Here is a 21,963-nt window from a genome sequence, read left to right on the forward strand (position 1 = left end):
TAAATTCAAATCCAGTAATCAGATTTTAAAATTTCTTGTGGATTCTGAAAACTTAGAATATTTATTTAAGACAAAATTTTTAAAAAAGTCAATCGTAAAATTCATAAATTCCAAATCCCTGATTTTATCCGATATATAAGTGCTTTCCTCGATTAGCCAACCTATCAACGTTTTTAATTTGAATTTATAATACGTGACATTTTTAATTTTGTCAACGTACATTAAAAGTTGCCATATGAAAGCCAAGCACACTAAGCTATAAAATATTTTAAACCGTAATTATGTATTTAATTTAGAAAGACTTCCATCTTAAGATACGACTGGACTTGAAGTATTCAGGCACTAATGGGGGAGCAGCTCTTATTTGAAATGCTTAGACTTTTTTTTTTATAATACCCCTTTGAGCAAAAGGCATCATTCGAGATACAGCCAGAAAGGAATGGTGATTATTTATCCGCATTCAAATTTTAAATAAGACTTTTAAATAGCGAAGACTTGACATGGCGGATTAGATAGCAATGCAGCATCTTTATATAGTAAACAAAAATCGTTACAAGCTTAATTTATGTACTACTTAACATTTAAGTTACAAATTTTCTTTTACTTTTAAGTTCTTCAAAAAAAAATCACAAGAAATAATAACAAGTTAACATTAAAAATACGGCACAAAATAATTTGTATCTTAAATAAAGAGAGATACAGCATGCATTACGTAAAAATCAACTCGATGGACGGTAAATATCCTAGAAAGTATTAAAATATACATTTACTAAATTAAACAATCAAAAATGGTCACACAATAATAAAGATGACACTTATTTAAAGTTACTTGTATCCGAGTATCCTTGTATCTACACTAGAGTGTGAATCGCAAATTACCACTACTTATAAAAAATTATCGTAAGTAAATGTTTATATTTAGCGACTTTTTTAAAATTAGTGTTATATTTAAATTGTATGACATACTAAGCCATGACTAATATAGCCTTTAAGTAAATTTTGTTACTAACTTGCTTATATTCTATGGACTCGCTAGATTCTGAAATAAAATTTATTATTATTGTACATTAGATAATTTTGTACAAAATATCTTCTTTTTTTTTTTTGGGATTGGACTTTCACAGCTGCACAATGGCATTTGCAGACTCCGGGGCTAAAATCAAGGGCTCCCTCGAGAGTTTGGTCACAGATCGTTACACCGCATTGCTGCTGCCGCATTGTAACTAATCCTTCCTGGAGATTTTCATCTTAATGTCCGATACCGATATAGCCCAGCTGAGTGGCCAGTTAAAGTGGAAATGGGCCACATAGCGCATAAAACAAGCGGCTGCTGTGGCCTTTTTGTTCTGGAATGGAGACCTGGGACTTCCACCCACAGGTAGACAGACAACTCTGTTAAAGTTGTTCGAAGACGTTATATGCAGGCCGCTACCAACCGTTCCTATTGATAATCTATCGGGGAAGTCAATATCTTGTAGTGAATGTCCTACAGCTGAAATTATGATGATGATGGTGATGTATTTTTATCTCTTTCGTTCTTACATAATTATTTCTATGCGTATACTCAATATTCCCAATTCGAGGTTAAAAAAGTACAAAGTGTCAAAGGCGGCAAAACACGAGGCACCCGTATTAGGTTTCCGGGACACAACATTATGTAAATTTCTCCCGGGACCCAAGGATAATAGAGTTTTGATCGCCTTCTCAGTGACGTCGCTCCGGGATCGAACACTATTGTATGTTTCGTAATGACATTTCGCCTCTGTTCCGAACATTGCGCGTGTAATACGCAAACATAATTACATTGTTAGTTTTATTTTTATACATTCAACAGGTTTTTACGATGACTTGTTTACAATTCTATAATAAACAAGAAACCCAATCATCATCACCATTCAAAATATCTTTCTTCGAGTAGACATTTACATGCACTTTACAATTATTTTTTTTTTAATTCTAAGTACTAAGCTACCACCGGCTCGAAATGCTAATCTGCTGAAAAGTCCCAGTTAGAAACTCAACAGTTGTTCTTTTTATATAAAATTGAACGTTGTTTGATGTATACATTATAATATAAATCAATAATATAAGTCAATAGTCTACAAAGTGCCGATTCCAACTGACCAGGTACAAAAAAAAACGTAACATTCACTACGTAATGCCGACGGCAATAAAATCTAAGCCATTAAAAAGTATTCTTTTAAAATAAATTTTATGGTGTTCTTAATTTAAAAAAGTTTTACAAGCATTGCTATTGAGAGCGACTTACATAGACCAAAGCTTTAACAACGGTTAGACTTAGTCCAAATAATAAATAACTGCAAAGCGTAAGTTTTTTTTTTATCAAGGCAAAAGTACAAATGGTTCAGACGATGGAAACCCCGCTCAGACATCTACAGTCCTCCGTGAATCGGAGAGAATAGATCTTTTTATGTCCTAAAATGCGCTGTAAACTCGAAGGAAATGTTCGGACTTGAAAAACCATTTAAAAGTATGGCTGTACGCTGCAAAAACTTATGCCTTCTTGCGCGAAAAATGCTTTTTACGAAGAATAAAAGTTCTAGAAGGCCTTGTTATAACGTTTCTTCCATTTTTAAATGAGAACTGCTCGATCGTTTCTTAAATGTACTTAGGCTTTATGTTTCTCAGCAAGCCTAAAAACTAAAAGAAAAATAGTGTTAGTAGAAAATAATAAATTACGGAACTAGTAGTAAGGAACCGAAACGAATTCAAAATGGGTGTGCGGTTTAACCTCATTCATAACAACCACAGTAATAATATAAATAAATAACAGAATAAATATTCCGCACCAACGCAACTCCCCGACAGCTGTAACACACAGCTGACAGCCTAACGTCTTTTCCGGCGCGAACAAAAGCCGTACAGTTTAATAAAAACAATTGAAATCTAAATGGAAGGGTTTCAGAACGGATCGCGAATGGGCAGCGGAGAAAACAAACACATCGTGTTAGAACAATTCGAAAACGTTCAAAAACGTTTCTAATCCACTAACGTTTCGAAAACTATTTAAAAAAGGAACGAACACGGCGCTCTCATAAATTATTCCGCGGCCGGAATTTTAGCGAACGGAACAATGCTTCGTCAATCTGGAACCGAAAAAAAACTAACCACACTAACATTCCCCGCGTGAACAAAGGGCGCGAAAAAAGTGCGCCAATGCGGCGACAGCAGCCATGTTTGATTTTTGCTGTCATCGCTTATTGTTAAATAGTTTATGTCCAAAAACAATAGCAATCCTAAAATCTAAAACCGAAATTGATTTTTATATCGTTTAGTCAAATGCTATAATATAAAAATATATATTCAAATACATATGTTCAAAAAATATATATTTTTATGTGCATACAATATCATCCTTTAAGTTATTAGCTAATAGACGCTCACTGCTCACAGGGAATGGGCCTCCCTTAAGACCGCTACGATGACCGGTCTTGTGCCGTTTGCTTCCCGTGACTTTCCGCGACCCATGTCATCAGTTCACCTAGTGGAAGGCCTGATATACTATTATGCGGCGTGGTTTGCATTATAAGAACAATCTGCACCACTTTATGTTGAACGGTACCGACCTTTCTAGGCATAAATGACAACATTTATGTTAACAGAAATGAATAATCTGTACCCTACCTTTTCATGATCTAAACGTACACTATTTTAAAGTCTTTGCCAGCTAAACTTGTGCGAGTTTTTACAGTTTCATTTAAATGGAGATGTGATGTTCACGGTATACCGATGCAATGTAAACGAGCTTATGTGTTATGCACAAACCATGACCATTTACAGCTCCTGGGTTCTGTATGGAAGCGCGGAAGGCGTAGCAACCGCATTTGCAAACCAATCGAAATTCACATTCATCTGGATATCAAACCGAAGAGAAAATACTTCGTAAAAAAGCGCTGTTGGCGTAATGACACGTCTACCCTCAATACTCCGTCCCACTCGTGATCGTAATGTATAAAAGGGACGGACTTATACAAAAGAACGCTCCCGTATTCATTGGTACGCACGGAGGCGTCGAAGCGTGCACTAGACTAGTCGATGACGATGACCTAGGGCTGCATTTTACTATGATAGACTATATCGATACACTCAAATACTAGTAGATTAGCATATGACCAAAATTTGCGTACTAACCCTAATGAGAGCCAAATGAAGATATTCTTTGAAAAACGTACATACATAATGGTAATATGTTATGTGGCGACACGAATTCATCACAAAGACATAACATCGATCTTTCCGTAAACACAAATCCCTCTTTCCTTCTGGTACTCTTTAATCCAATGTGTAAGTCTAAAAATACCGCAGCGACCAAAGACGAAGTTCTTTGACCAGTGTATATTGTCGGTCATGACTTATGGAATTGAGACATGGTCGTTTACGTTTACTTATAAGAAAGCTCAAGATCACCAAGAGAGCAATAGAAAGGGCTGTGGTCGGAGTTTAGATGCAAGATCGAATTAGATGAGGAGATTCACAGAAAACCAGTCATCGACGTAGTTCGAAGAGTTTCTCGTCTGAAATGACAGCAGGTGGAGCACATCCTTGACTGCCATTGGGGCCGATAAGTTCTCGACTTAGCGTGGGTAGACCCGTTAATGGATGGACCTAAAGTCGCGTAAAGTTGGTAGATGCTGGCAGTATAAGACTGGTCACGGTGTTGGTATTTGAGGAAGGTCTATGCCTTGCATTAAGGATCTATCGGTTGACATGATGATGAAAATGTACAAACAAATTACAACATATATTGCTTATAATTCTCGATACAAAATTATCTACAGCAAGGAACATCACTACGTTCGAAATAAAACCTGCCACTTGATGACTCCATCCATCCCTATCTAGGATTGGTACCGTGAGGCACTATACAAATTCTCTATTCACCCTATCCGGGCAAGAACTCGCACCAACATTTTATTTATATCCCAACCGCCTTATTTAAGTTTTGTAAAGCCTTAATTTAATATACGGAAGCATTGGCTGAGAGGTTTAATTATATGTTTAGAATCCAGAGATCACTACACTATTTATATGCCATAGACAAAATTAAAATAAATAAGGTTCAGCACTAGCGCACATTTCACATTTCTATCATTTCAATGGCGACCCTTTTATTTTTGAAGTACGAATGGCAAAGTTTCACTCTGCCTTGTACTCTTTATGTTTGAATTAAAATATTTATACAGGATGATTGGTTATAGAGATAAAAGCTTAAAAGTGGCAAATGTATAGTTCATTTGCTGTCAATTAAAGTATTTTACATGCTATCCTGAAATCAATGATTTTAAAAATGTTAAATAACGTTATATGTACAAAAATTAATTATTGTAAACAATCCCTGAAGCCTTTTCAATAAGCTATAGTTACTGGCCCGTCACATTCCAACAGATAAAAATCAACGTAATTATTTCAATGTTAATACTTTAGACAGTTTCAATGGTAACAGATGTAAAAATAAGTTTACACAACCAATCACCTTGTCAATTACGCTATTTGAAAAATTTTCAATGCGCATATGATTCTGTAACAGGAAAAGTTTCCAAAGTTTAGTTTTTCCCGCGCAACTTGAAGGACAATATAACCAAATCTGTTAAGCGTAAAAGCTAAAACCTTTTTAGTAAATCCTCAGAAAAGTCCGTAGAGTTATTTCTTTATAAAATAATCATTATGTTAAGCCTATCATTCATTGTCATTATTATTTCAGCAATAGGATGACCATAGCTTAACATACTACTACTATTACTACTTTAATAGGACAAATGATTGTAATATGACCGGTCACAATCTCTCCAAATTGTAGTTGGATGTCCAGCGCTTCGCTTGCCAATCTGTGGTCTTCATTCCAGAAACATAAGGTCCTATCGACCCTCCCCGTTCCGAAATGATATTGATAATAAAATATATTAAACTAAATTGTTTAATGGATTTTTTCTTGAAACTAATTATCCATGATCAATGAAACCATAAAAAGAAAAGAAATAAAGCTGTATTTCTTTTTTGACTTATAAGTTATCTAAAGGTTATGTGTAAAAGAGTAAATATATGTAGAATACGTAATTCTCGCATCTATATCTTCATTAAGGCGTCGGTTCTAAGACACTCAATAGATCTCGACCGCAGCCTCCCGTAGGATTTGCTCCCGGAGCCGCTGCATATTCATGCCCACGCATTGAAAGACGAAAAAAAAATCACAAAAGCCCGCCAACGCCCGACCAAACAATGATTTCCGTTTCTGCCGCCAATATGGCGGAAATTCTCCCATTTTCACCGGATACTTTCCCATCAACTTCAACGCTTTTATATGCGTCGTATTTGCATAGACGTCGCGCGAAATCATCTCCGTGTGTCACTTGCAATTTAAAAAAAAACGTCGCAGTTGCATTCACAGGGAGGAATTTACATGACGCCGTGCTCCGGGCGTTTTTTATGATGATACACAAGTGCTGGCATCGAAAGCTTGGTGGAATTCAATGGCTCCACCGACTTCCGACTGAATGGACAGGATTGGTGCGGCGAGGCCATACAATCGGTAACTTTATGCGTGTCAGACAACCCTTGCACATGGGTTTGATACGAAACTTTTTTTTATAAAGCAACTAACGAGATACAGGAAATCAACAGAGTAATTAAAAAAAAAATAACACTTATTTTTTTTCTATATCATTTACACTATGGTTATGTACTCAATGTCTGTCGTTCAATCACAAACGTTGGCTCGATCGAGTCATTTCTCACATTTCTTTTGAATATTAAAAAAAACAGTGTACTAAATATTTTATAATAAACTAAATAAACTTCTTAAACTTTTAATTCCAAGCGGACGGAGTCGCAGGCATAGCTTTTTAAAACTAATTATTTTTTATTTTCCCTTCAGAGTTTTGTAGTTCGAGAAGTTATTTGGCAATCGCATTTCATGTGATTGGAATAGAAAATGAAATCGTCAATTTTATTTCTTTATGTGTCTGAAAATATTATAGTTTTAACAATGTTGTAAGAAAAAGGTATAATGGATTCTATTGCCACCCACAAGGTGGACATACGACCGCTTCAAGGTCATCGGACAATAGATGTAGGCCCCTTTTCATCGGTCTTATGGGCAATTTATGTGGTAAGCCCACGTCCAGCAGTGGACGTTCCACGGCAGCAGTGGATGTTGATAATGAATATACAGAACATCTGTCGGGTCAACTAATATTCCATAAAACCGTCGTAGTGTTTATATATGATAGACTAATTTTTGATCTGATTTTAATGTTGAATTTTTTTTTAACATAGCAAATGAGATTGCTTATAATTCAAATTGCATTTAGTCTTGTATCCTTTTTAATACTGTATACTTTATATATGAAATATCGTAATTTTTTAGCAAGGCTCAATAAATGAATTAATATAAATATGACATCGAAAATTATAGTAGGTTTATAAGTAACAACGTAAGTACGTACAAACACTAGAACGTTCCTTGTGTTATGTGAGACGTTATAATGTTGCATAACAAGTTGTTTTTTATGGAGATATCTCCATATAGGGTTGTACTTTCAACGCCTTTAGAGTTACGGTAAATTTTTGAGAACATTACCGTGTCCTGACAGAAATAAGGGTTATTCTTAATTCTTTACTTTTAAAAAATACATTATTACATCATCACAGATTATTCGAGTTATTAAAATAGTAAAATATCGTTGTCAATTAACCTCGCTTCGTTCCTAGACAATTATTTTACGATTACTTTTTACCTTTGACCAACACCTCGCCTGTTGAAAAGCGATGATATGGTCAAAAATGAAGCCAAACGACTCAGTAGGTACTCTGAAGCGACTTGAGTTATAATTTTCGGAAAATAAGAAAGCCTACAGATCCTTCCATACTCGGGCTGTGCGGATCAGAGACGTTGAGTCGAAACATTTGATACGCTCTCACCAATAGATTAGTAAGTAATATACTTTTAAAATGATCAAAGATTTGACCATACGTCTGAAAGGCTTACTTTAATAGTTAAAGTAAACACGGCCTTCTGATTTGTAGCTAATCTGAGAGACAACTTTGAAACACTATTTTACTAACGCGAAGGAACTATACAGGTGTAAAACCTTTCAAGGTTATTGTTCATTTGCTATCAATTAAAGTATGGTATACAACCTATCCAAAATTCAATTGTTTTAGAAATAATAAACAATGTGATGATAACATAGTTAAAAAAGATTACTTGAAATTAGAATTACTGCAAATTAAAATTAATTAGTTTATTATCTTCCCTTTCAGATATTTTACACCTAGAAGCCGGCCTGTCGCAGTCCAATAGAGAAAATATAATAATGTAACATATTTCGGAGCAACCACTTTATACAGAATTATTGAAAATAGGTGTAAAAACTAAACCTTTTGCTGACAAATGAGCTATATTATCACACCTTTCAATCACCTGTATATATATACACAAATCGCTTTCATCAAGTCGCAATAGAAAAACTACTAAGACTCACGTAGATTATTTAATTTACATAAATGTGGGTAAGTCGATACAGCTAAAGGCTGTCTAAGCGGTTAGGCAGTAACTACTTTGTTCCAGTTTTACAGGACGCCGAGCCATTGTTGGACTAATGAGATGTATGATATCATGTTTCGACGCGATATCCACTACAATGTATTAGAAAATTCTTGCCATCGGGTGAATGCCCGATTTGTCTCATAAAAAGGGTTTTATACAAATAATACTATACTTTTACACTGCGTAAAATATTCACATCATAAAAAAAATAAAACCAATTTCCAATTATCCTTTTGGAAAACTATGATAAAGTCTACATCCAACAGTGGACATCGGATAACGGAAGTGATGACGATGGTTCAAATTCAAATATTCTTAATACATTACATATTTTAATGACGTCAAGAGTCAACCACCTTTTCGAATAAAACATGCCTAAGGCCTATGAAAAACAGGCGGAACAAATATGGAGAAACATGAATATAAAATTACATATGAACACTGAACGCGATCAAATAATTCCCAAGGTGTGCTATCTTTTATTAAGTAATTTTTACTGCTACAGTAACATTTAGTATGCACACCGCTTCCAACTGGTACTATTGAAAATCTGTCGGAGAGGCCTACGTCTAACAATGGACATCTTATGGTTGAAATTATGATGATAATAAACTCGATGATTCTATTATATAGTGCCGATAGAAAGATTTACCGATAAACAAAAAATCAAGTCTTTGGTACATAAAATTAGGTGTTCTTGACTCTGATATTCATTTACATACCAGTTCCTAGTAAAATCGGTGTTGTTTTATTGGACGTACAATACATTTTCATTGACGCGTTGAAAAGTTACTATCAATATTTTAATTATTTAAATTTTTTGTCAATAATTCACTTTACCGCTCATTTTGATCTATCATAACATTGTCCAAAAATTAAAAAAAAGACCAGAATCAAAATAATTTACTTTCTTACATTTTAAAAAGCAGCCACGTGTAAAAGCATCTTTAGATTTCATTACATTAGTTAGCGCCATTAATAGTCCTTTTTAATAGCTTGAAATAGAGAGGTTGAAACAGCGCTAAATAATTATACAGATAATCAATGTGTATTATTTAAACATTGACTATCGTACTGGCACAGTAATGCTTATATCTCTTTGAAAGAAACAAAGGGTTGGCCATAATAAAATTCACCTTTGTTTTTTATATAGCTTTTTAGAACTAAAGCTACAAGTGTTCAGCGAGTTGGTTCCAGCAGGAGTTACCCAATACATGGAAGACCTAGAAGAAATGTTTTCATATCGAAGAGCGGTGTCAGTCCAGATTTGTCGAATTTTGTGATTTTTTGTGATATCTTTAGAGCATTGTCTTCTGTAACTCTCCGAAAACGACAAGGCAAAATATTCAAGAAGATATCAAGTACGGTCAATGTATCAATTTTTGGACGAAGAAGCCTCGCAGTGGGCGTCAGTCGGCTGATATCCTGATGTCACGAAAGGAAATAGCGCTAGTTCCAGCAACCAAAACTTACCGGTGTGTTTTTAAAAACCTTAAATAATATATAAAAAATTAATCACATTCCTTCTTTTTTTAACTAAAAATGTATTATATATTCGTAAAAGTGCAACATGAATTTTTGATATTATTTTCAAAAATATATTTTATTAGGGCCCAACAGAAGACCATACAGTAAACTAGATATTAGCCAAATAAGGTATAATACGCTGTTTAACCTGTATTAAATCTTGCAAGTGAATATAATATAAATACCCTTCACTAGGTTATCCTAATCTGACTTTATAAGAGTACGAAGGCAACGCCCGAAAGGTTGAAACAGTACAGCCAAAGTTACCGCTGCGTTTAACCTTCAATTTGAACCATAGGTTGAGCGCACGGCGCGATGTTTTTGACCGGCGGCGACCTTTTGTCTTTCCACGCTTTATTACGTTAACTTCGCACGTAATTGACGTGGGTAACGTAGGGCCTCGCCCCTTTTCTGAGAAGAGATAATTTATATCTGTATCATTCTCAAAACATACAACATATATTTGATCTTTTTTTATTGAGTTATTTAAGTTTTGTCTTATATTTCTGACTCCTCATAAAGAAAGATAATGTTCAAAATGCTTCTACTTCTATAATTTAAAAAAGTCAAAGTACGTTTGCTTGCCAATAGTTATTATAGTTTTTTATTCATAGTAGATCACCACCTTGGGTTAACCTAGGAATGATGTGTTTACCTTAAAAACTCATTAATCTCCTTTAGATATGCATTACTTTCTTTTTTAAAATACGGTTACCGTCCGGACCTAGTGGACTTAATTTCAAGTCATTGAGAAATATATTCTATCGTATGATGAATAATTTTTTTTGAATGTTAATCATCATGATTTTAGCCGTATGACGTCACAGACCCAGATCTTTCTCAGAGATTTTCAACAGGACCAGTTGAAAGCGGCCAGCATTAACCAATGCATCTTTATAACCGTATCCAAATAAATTCTTCTCTTCGGATCCCTGCCCTTTGCGTCCTGATCTTTCCGCCACAAAGCTAAACGTCCTGTGGTTTCTCTACCATACACTCTATTCAAGAGTTAAAGAGCCTCTATAGCTTATTTTTGATAAATGTCTTAAATAATTATACTTTATAAAAAAATGAAACTATGTAGTTCTAACTCTGCCCGCGACTTCGTCCGCTTGTTTTTAAAAAACATGTTAAGATTATTTTGAACGTTATTTTTCGTTTGATTTTTTTTCTAAAATAAATGTAGCCTAAGTTATTTGTTAATATCATATGTTATTATCGTATATTACATATAAACCAGCTATATGCCAATATAAGTCCTGCCAAAATCGGCCCAACCATTTAACCAGAACAAATCGACAGACTCAAAAAATATTTATTTGTTTATTATTATTTATATATATATCAACGGCTCATATTACTGGAAACAAAGATAAGCTAGTTATACCTTTCCCTTGGATTTATAAAATTAGTAACCTATTGGTGGGTATCGCGAAATTATACCTTTTGCAATGTCAAGGATTATCTAGGTGATCATAAAAGCTAGGGAGTGAATTGCTCAACTAATGTATTAAGAATATTATATAAGTATATAAATATAACCACAAAAAATCCGTCTGAATTTGTTGTGGGCTCACAGGGTGCGTTTGGAACCTTCGCATTACATTGAAGCTCAATCCGATTCTAATTTCTATCACATTGGGTACTTATGGCTTTCCTCTCATGACGCACACTAGTTGTCATTATAAATGATCTTATATCAATAATAATTTTTATAAATAAATACAATTAAATTATTGTCTCTATGAAAATTACTCTTATTTTATGAACTATAAGACACATTTTACAGCGGCATAGAATCTAACACAATCGGCCCATGTTAAAGGCGGGACAAAGGTAATAAATCATAGAGAAATGTTTGCAACGTATAAATTAAAACACATATCTAACGCCGACGCCGATTTCTCGATATCTCGCTATCAAACAGGATGCCGACACGCACACATTCTTACGTTAACATGTCCATAAGTGAATATGGATGTTCCATTTGTACAGATTAAGTTATCGATCGTTGATTATTTATTAGATTTCAATAGGTTATTCTTATTATTAGATATGATAGCTTATACATAGGAGTTACAGTTTTGTATCGTCTTTTAAGATAATAAACATACACTGCTAGGCATAGGCCACCCCCAAACAATACCTATGAGGGGATATATAGTAATCGCCACGCTTGGCTGGCAGTTTGGTGTTCGAAGTGTAATATTATGGTACGCAGAGGATGCTGCTGTCCATCCTCCGGAAACTTATTTATAAGCAGAAGTAATCCTTTATGATTAATGCACAAAACGTGAATTATATAAGATTGTATCCCACGAATCAAACCCGCAACCTAAAATCGCAAGTCTCAGTCTTCTACCGCTGGGCTACCGGTTTCATATAGTGCTACCGAAACCGCTATACTGTATCTTAAGTAGCTCACTAAGTTTAACTTATCTAAATTGACTTACCTCGACACACTTGAACCATTTTACGTACATGTAATAAATAGAAGATCTCGTGTAAAATTTAGAGATTAATGGGTTTTTGTATATAAACCTCGTTAGAGTACGATTAAAGATAACTGTGGTTTATATTTTTCGAAGAAAGAACGAGTGAAATTATTGGCTAAAACATTGATATAATAAAGACACTAATAAGGCTTTATTTTGGTAATGGACTAACTAGTCCAAAGGACTTTTTACATTAACGGTAACTAAACACCTGTTTCTATGTAGAGTTTATATGTGCGTCTTATATAAAATTTTAAATCAAAATGGAACATATTTGACAAAAATGAAAAATACTAATTCAGATCTCTCATATCTGATTACTGTGATATATAACCCTCTAGACAAACATCAGTCGTTGTAAAAACTGATCGCCATCTTCATGGTAATTGCAAAAAAAAATTACATTTATGAACTTTAGAAGTCAAACGCCTTCACGTAATATACGACAACCTGTTTCAATACGATATATTTTTGAAATCCTCGTTTCCCAAAAGCCATGGTCACTGCACCGCATCCAGAACCGAGTCCCGACTACGCAGTTACCCTGACACTCGAACCCGTCGATACTAACCTGTTTTGGGTAAACCAGTTACATAATTGCCGCCGGATCAAAAAAACGCTATCTTCCCGCTTTGGCAAAGACTGTGGAATGTAGAGATGAAAAACGAGTTCTTGAAGAAAACCAAGTTAAGAACTGCTTCGTTTTAAAGACTTAGATACGAGAGCGTAGTATAAGATATTTACTGACGATTACATATATACATACATACATACATACATATATATATATATGTATATATATATATGTGTGTGTGTGTATATATATATAGGGAGAGAGAGAGAGAGAGAGAGCATAATGAATCCTTATTTCGTTGGACACCCCATAACTTTTGCTCACAATTTTGATTAGTTTCCTAATTTTTATTCCTAAATATAACTTATTTATTACGTATTCAATAAATATAATAAAGTAAATATTCTCTTATAACAGTAGTCATCCCTACCACTAATAAGACTGAGATATTTTTAAATGTACAAAATGGTTAGTTATACTTTTAGTCTGACATATATGCTTTGGAAAACCTCATAAAACCAAAAATTAAAATATGTTACTTATTTATCTAAAAGGAGCAGACAAATTGTAGACATCCCAATATCAACATGTAAATATAAAAAGATCCCTTATTTCTCAGGAAAAAGATTCAAGGTTTTACACCCATTTTTACCCTGTATAAAATGAACCCTCTTATAAATGTTACACCACATAGTTCAAGTTTCCTATAAGTAATTGATGAGCGATAAATTATCCATTTACAATGTCCACCGGAACAGCTAACACTATAGTTACAGATCCTGTATCTTATTCTGTATTATTAGGGCGATCGGAAAGTAATTTCGTTCTATCGACATATTTTACAGAAAAGGCGATTGATTTTTACTGCCCCGGCATTGAATATTTGTATACTAAATGGCAAAAGGTTGTTGATAACAGGTGAATATATTGTTGATAAGAAATATAAACTTAACTTAAGAAAGTGATTTTACTTTCCAGTACCCCCTAATTCATCAATAAGTTTAAGTTATTAAAAAATGCTGTATTCTTTTATATTCTTAACAGTGTTCTTGTTTCACAGACTCAGTATTCCGTAGCTTACGGTCAGTGTACTGTGATAGCGGTCGTCAGGTCACGTAGACCTTTAGGCGTACTTACAAAACTTCTCTACAAGGGCGAACGATATGGAGTTGTTCCAAAATAAATTTCTTAAATCTCACAGCTCGCCGACCAACAACAAAGGCATATTTCTTTTAATTATCTAATAATAGAAAGTGATACGACAATTCTTGCCATGTTATCGTCTTCCTGTGACAGTGTTACATACGTAAGTCAAATGTAATCATTTCGCTATATTATCACGCATATAATATTGCTGCCTGTTTTGATATTCCGATATTAAGGAATTAAGTTTTAAATCCGTGAAATATCAAACATAACCAAAATCATTGGTTTCAGATATAATAAGTAACATATTGATAATATAGTAAGAAAAAGCATTTTATACATTAGAATTACTAAATATTAAAATTAATTATTGTTTGTTATTGCAGATTTAATACTGTAAGAAGTTGACATGTCGCATTGAAGTCGAAAAATAATTTAACGTATCAAATATCAGAGCGATCACTTCATATAGGGTTATTTGAAATAGGTGTAAAAGTTTTTGCTGACAAACGATCACACCCCTAAAAGCTTTTACAACTAATCAATCAACGGTTTGTTTTTATGTCACAAATAATATATAAATTATGTATTAACTCTGAGGTAAATAAAAAAAAAAAAATTTTTCTTTACTATTCACAGACTGCCTATATTTTAGAAAAATATATATTAAGGTGTCTAGTGAAATAAATAAGTAAATGCTAGTCCTAGTGAAAGTATTTTTTCTAAAGGTTCAACTAATAGATCGTCATTACATAGTGCTGTTTTTTCGTGATGTACATGTATAATAGACAGGATTAAATAAATTATTTGGCCGCGTCGAACATTGTATTATCTCTAGTCTCAAAGATATGCTCGAAGTCCTACCCTATTTGTAAAAACCATATGAGCATGTTCTTTAATTCAGTTCCCATGACTATACCTGTATTTTCTTTTACTATTTTTAATATTTATTCTAAATCTGTCGAGCTTCGTCCATGAAGAAGGCCTTCTGTCTTACCTTCTGATCCGGAACACTGCAGCAAACCTGTAAATATAAGAAAAATGTTTAAATAAATCATAATAATGATCTAAAGATGCTGGGTGTGAACAACTTCCAACTGGTCCTATTGGAAATCAGTTCCTTATTCTATTTTGATTGCATGGATTCTGGCATAGAGACCCAGTGTCCTTTGTATTTCTTTTCTTTCGTAGTTATCAATTTTTCGAACATTTCTTGCCATGTCTTAAACTTCCTTACAAATGGAAATTGGAAACTTCCTTACAAATGGAAATCGGAAATCTCTGCTGAGGAGGCCTATGTTCAGCATTAAACGCAGTAAACAGAAAAATTGAGACATAAGACATTTATTGGTATACGTGCATTGTTGTCTATCGTAGTTATACGAAAAATTATTGTTAACTAGCTGATCCCGCAAACGTTGTTTTGCAAAAAAATATTTTTAATTTTTCATTTAAAAATAAGGGTTCATCGTAGAGGGGTGAAAATTTAGGGTTGTATGTATTTTTGTATGCTGTATCATAAAAAAATAAAAACAAAAAATTTCGTAAAAAAAAAAATAAAAAAAAATTTTTAAGGGTGAACAACCCTTATCACTTAGGGGTATGAAAAATAGATAGTAGCCGATTCTCAGACCTACTAAATACGCATATAAAATTTGGTAAAAATCGGTCAAGCCGTTTCAGAGGAGTTCAAGTTCGAACACCGTGACACGAGAATTTTATATATTAGATTAGTCGTGTGTCTACCTTGTAGGACATTGTTAAGGTCGTCGGAACACGCGGGATGCAGGCCTCAACTCGACCTATTTTAAGTCTGTGGAGGAGGCCTATATCTAACAATGCACTTCTTCCGTCTGACATGATTATAATATCATCTTGTAGTTAGAAGCTCGCTGCTGTCAAAGACACTATACTATCGCAGCGCCCGTTTTAAAACTGATTTTCATTGGTCGCTCGCGTTCACATTCGAAGTGCGAGAGATTTCTTATGCATGCCTCAGGGATCGTGGATGTCCGTATTCAATAATCGATCGAATTTGCTGGCCAATTCTTGTTCCATTATGATCCTGCGCGGCGTCTGCGTTTATTTTATCAATTTTAATTTGTATCGCTAGTGCATTGCTTACAGTGTCTTGTTTTTCGTTTATTATGATTAGACAGGAAGATTGCTTGCCGCTCTTCGATACGAATCTTCTCTCGGCTTCGAGTGACACGACAACCTTTTTCTATATACTATTTTTCTTTTGGGTAGCAGTAAGTACGGATAAAATTTATATTTTAAAGAAAATCACAAAGTAATAGTCTGATAACTGATAAATGTTAATATTTGTTAGTCCTCGTGCATGACTTGAGAGACTTTTTTAATGTAACGGATAATCCTATTTTAAAGGTATAGCATCGCATTATAGGCGTGCTGTATTTCCTACGAAATAAACCAACCGCTAACTCGTTAGTTTCTAGCCTTTATACAATTAAAATCGCCGATTACAAACATGGCAGGTAAAATAATAACATTAATAATAAAAAAAAACGTAAACTCCTTTCTCTTTTGGCGCGAAACGCTGAGCTGCAAGCACAGCGCGAAACAGTATACTCAAACATTCAGCCGGCATCGCGGAGTGGATCGAAACGGGGAAACATAACAAACTGTAGTCCAATTTAAACCGGCTGCCTGGCCGCGTGCTCGAAACTTAACGTTACACGGACGCAATTAAAACGCCGCGACCACGTTAACGAATCGCAGCGACACTCCACCCGCGCCGCCGCTCGAGTGGCGGACGTAGTGTTGGAAATAGCTCTGCTATTTCGCGATTTTTTTTTACATATACAAATATCGAGCGCATTTCACGGTCGAGTGATATCGCTTTAATTAAACGAGAGTTAATTACTTTGCGATTGGTGTTTTCAATTAATAGCTTCCGCCTGTCAAGTGTGGTCTACCACGAGCGCACCGCCAGTGAACGCGGCACCCGACCGTGGATTTTTAATAAGACTGAATATTCCTATTGATCCTTTATGGGAATCGGTATTCCTAGTCTAGTCGTTATACACACAATTCAATTTGATTAACACTTTGAACAGCTCCCAATTTTAATGCATTTTCTGTACCGCCGATATACTAGATAATGCAGACTAGAGTAATCTGTAATCATTATCAAGTTCATATATAATCAAGCTAAAATAGTTATTTATGTTTATTTATAATGCGATTATCAAGTGGATAGCGAACAAGCCAGATAGCGCATTGAACAGATTAAGGAGTGAGAACCACGTACTGACAAGCGCAGTGTAGGAAGTTCATACACAAGGGACAGACGACCTTGCCCTCCCCTTACCTGTCCTATTGTAAACTTATAATGGAAGACCTGCAGCTTAAATAAAAATTATGATTATGGATTCCATATAAGATATGAAGTCAAGAGACGAAGAAGATCAAAAAGTTTATATATATTTATTAAATAATAGTGAGATCATTGTAGATTCTTAAACAATAAAATAGTGACGGATGCTTCTGTACTTTCTGAATAACTCAATTTGACTGGACAATCTTCACATTATAATCACCATTTCAACCATAGAACGTCGCCTGCTGGACATAGATTTTCCCAATACATTTTCAATTTTAACGCTGGAAGCTGTCTGTCTCCAGCGTCTTTCGTGGCCAATGTGAACATAGCTTTTTAATTTACTATAATTTAATTCGTTGAGGTGGGTTATGATAAATCGCCATTTAGTTAACACGGATATACTGTACCTTTGGATCTATAGGTTGAATGGTTATAGATGTAAAAGCTTTAAAGGGGCAAATGTTGGAAATGTTCATTTGACAACAAAAAGGTTTAAACCTTTCACCTATTTTCAACGAATTTTCGATAGGGATACATCAATGGACAGCAAATGGAGCTATACATTCATCTCTCTAAAAAGCTTTTACAACTATAAACAATCAATGCACCTAATTAAGATCTACAGAGCCAGAAAAAAAAGCATATAAGGCGCCATCTTTAAACATCTTTCATTAAAATAAAAGATAGCATAACATTGAAAGCGTATAAAAATATAAATAGCATTCGCTTTTTTTTTCAAACAATTCACGTAATCCCATCCCTACCGGGGTCTCATTACACGAACTCACATGCACGGGTGACATGCTGACACTTGGGAATAAATCAACGTAGAGGAAACATCGTTAGAAAAAAAAATTATATTCGGTCGCTGACTGAGTAAGAATATTTTTGTGCGCGAAAATCTATAGTTTTAATAACGGAGCAGAATACATTTTTTTTTAATTCTTGCATCGGAAACTGATGGCATCCGGCCTTGTAATGTGAGCCGTTTTTTTTTTCTCGCAATGCCGAGCTATAGTCATGCGCAGCCATTCATCCAGAAAACTCATTGTTACGTCTGTATCATTGTTAAAAAAAATAATTACTGTGGAATTATATTCATGGCAATTTTAATTCATAAATAGAAAATTTAACACTAATATTATTGCAGCCGATTTCAAAAGGCTCTTTTCAGGCTGTCTTCAACCATTAATAATCAATTGTCAGTATGTCCACAAAACTGTAACATGTTTTTTAAACCTTAAAAATTAGGTATCCAAATTTGTAGTTGACTATGTAAAATTACCTTTGTTACTTACATCAATTTGTTTTTTTCATATTATCATCATTATTTTAGCCGTAAGTTTACCTTGCACATATGTCCCCCCCCCAGAATTCGAATAGAACTGGTGGTAGCCCTATATCCAGCATCTTCTGGAAGGAAGTAAACAAGGTAGCCAGTCCACCTTATGGGTACAAGGTCGCGCGTCCACCTTACGACCTACGCTGAGCTTGCCGATCTGTGGTCAGAGGTAGACCTCAGAATCTTAAGATCCCAGCAGCCATCTGTTTTGTGGACTCGGTGGCCCAACCCTCTACCGCTTCAACTTGTCGAATATCTCTATTATCTCAAGTGCAATAAAATCAATGTTTTGGGACCCCAAACTGTATATATATATATGTACAAAGACAAATAAAGGATAAAAAAAAATAATAGCGGTCCAATTACCCAAGGAGCCTATTGAATATACCAAAGTCACGACACCTTGCGAAGGGTAAAGCGAAATATCCGACAGGTTGCTGTTTGTTTTATAAACAAGAGAGTGAAACGTCACCTCTTATTTCACAGAACCGGTACCTACAAATGATTGCTTATACGGTACACGTGCATCAAATTACGCAAACCGAGTAGCAGAATAGCACTAATCAATTAAATCCTATAGTTATAGCTTTGCTTTATTCTCCAGTCAGAGTTTACATATCGCTTTTTTATCCGAGCTTTTATGAGTAAAAGGGACAGATGATTTTAGTGTCAATAATAGAGAAATCTAAAGATGGCTTTACACTTGGTTTATTTTTTACTAGAAGCCCAAGTAAATTTATTTTTATAATTTTATTTCTTTGTCAGTTTCCAGGTTACATAAGTAATTTGTTATAAGTGCAAAAGCTTTGAAAGAGTTACATTGGTTAGTTCGACCTTGTTAATGTGGTCGGAAAACGCTGTATTCAGGCTGTATCTAATTGGAAAGTGTTTGTAGTGTATAGCACTTCGCGTTTAATCTCGAATAAGATTGCTACTACTACTGGACCAAAGAAGAGCTTGACATTTACCTCCCCTATAAATTTCCAATAAGATCGGTTAGAGGCGGCCTGCGTCCAGCGATTTCTGACAAATTTCACAATGCCATCTTTCCACCTTTTAAGTTAACGTCTTTCGCTACACTTGTATTATTTAATGGAATGCACTATTATTATTTAATGGAATCAGGCGTTACCTTGCGGAAGTCCATCCTAAGTAAGAAAAGGACCAATATTTAGCTACTTCCGCACATGCAGTGGTAGCCGTGCAACAAAGTGCACCGCCTGCCAGCCCGCTGATAAATGCGTATGCAGCAAACAATGCGAATTACACAACTGCCACCGTTAAACCACTCAACACGTGTTTCATGTGGAGGGGACGGGGCATCTTCAGGAGTTATGTTACACCGATTAGTGCCAAACACAGTCTCTATTATTATAAATGTAATAAGTCAGTAAACTGATTTTATTATTATTAGACCTCGGATTATTTTTCTTACAAAATTATACGTAGTTTTTATGTTTGTCACATTCTTAACTACATTGCAGGTGCAAAAAGCGAGGACCAAGCAATTTTATTTTAAGGCGCATCAGCGATCCACCTGCGAATTATTAACCGTTATGAATTTTAATTTTTCAATAATAATAAATGTTTTAATTCGGCTTTCGTCAAGGTAAAATTTAAAAAAAATACCTGGCAATGCACTTCGTTGCTTAAGGCTGCCGTTAGCACCGAAAAGTAAAGAAATTAAAATGGTACAAACAGTTAAGTTTACACATACTTAAACTGATATACGCCCACTGCAAAGAATTGGAATCCCCCAAAAATCGATTACGATGGCGATCACGCAATTTCACGTGACCTAGGTAGACTAGGTCTACCCACGCCGCGTCCACGGTTCGTGGTCGCCACTTGAGATCCTTTCCCCCCCCCCCTCCACTTTAGACTACCAATTCTTCGAGCTACATCCATGACTTTGGTTCTCCCACGAGGCTTGTCATTTCTGATTCGATCTCGCAGCGAAACTCCAAGCACAGTTCTCTTTATAACTCTATGATAAGCGACCACGTCTCGGATTTACACATGTCATCACTGGCAACACACATTGTATTTTAGTTATTCTATATTTATTTATTTAAAGATTTCTTTACACAAGAGGGTAACAAAGAGGCGAGTACCCTGAAGAAATTCGCTATGAAATGTTTTTGTTAGGTTTTTGAATTCACTATACTTATAAAATAATTTATTTATTATTTCCTGATTTTTTTTTATAAAGTGAACGATTGTTCATAAATAGTTATGCACCAACGCCCTAAATAATATCTAAATTAGGTATCGTTCTACACTTAATTGTGTAATAAAAACACTTTATTTCGTGATAGCATTGCTCTACAAAATCATATATTTATAATGAAACTACCAAACATCTCGTCTAATATCCCTCAGCGCCTGAAGGTTAAGGAGCAATGTGCGATTGCAGTAACGTATAACAGCAAAAAAATCGTGGTCTCTCCATTCAACCCTCATTGGCAAGCTCATCTTTCAACGAACTATGGATAATTTTACGCCCAGGATTTCTTTAGGGTATGGAATCGGGAAAAAGGAGATCTATTTACCAAAAAAGTGATCAAGGTAGCCCAGAGCATTGGCGAGATATGACCGCTGGGCCCTTAAGTAAAAGAAAGAAGTCTATGGCCAGCAGTCGATATTCTACAGCTGAAATGATGTTGATAAAAAAAACTGACAAAATCTTCTACTTGCAAATAAATTAACAGGAAGGAAGTTTCCATTTCTAATCAGGGATGTTTAGATCTGTTATCTACATCCCACCCTCCGCAACTTATCTCTTCATCCGAACACTACGACATGCAAACCAACAAGGGAGGTAAATATGTACTCGTGTAACAATAGACAGACTGTACAAATGTACAAGTTTTTTTTTCTAAATAAAAGTTGTTTATTGCATATATGAGGAGTGACAAACCAAAACATGATAATTCCACATTTTGTATAAAAAAAGATGGCGTGTTC

At 34.8% G+C, this 21,963-nt stretch overlaps 1 long non-coding RNA gene across 1 annotated transcript in view; it reads right to left on the bottom strand.

Annotated features, from left to right (window-relative positions):
• LOC137925031 (uncharacterized) overlaps positions 1 to 21,963 on the bottom strand; it is a 58,034-nt gene that overhangs the window by 18,797 nt on the left and 17,274 nt on the right. Inside the window, exon 2 of the long non-coding RNA XR_011107630.1 lies at positions 15,306 to 15,332. This is a non-coding gene — a long non-coding RNA (uncharacterized lncRNA). The remainder of the gene's footprint in view (positions 1 to 15,305; positions 15,333 to 21,963) is intronic.

The sequence above is a fragment of the Battus philenor genome, unplaced genomic scaffold (assembly GCF_028537555.1).
Source record: "Battus philenor isolate CCGP_79_NKW_IND1 unplaced genomic scaffold, ilBatPhil1.0.hap1 SCAF_25, whole genome shotgun sequence".
Classification (NCBI taxonomy): Eukaryota; Metazoa; Arthropoda; class Insecta; order Lepidoptera; family Papilionidae; genus Battus; species Battus philenor.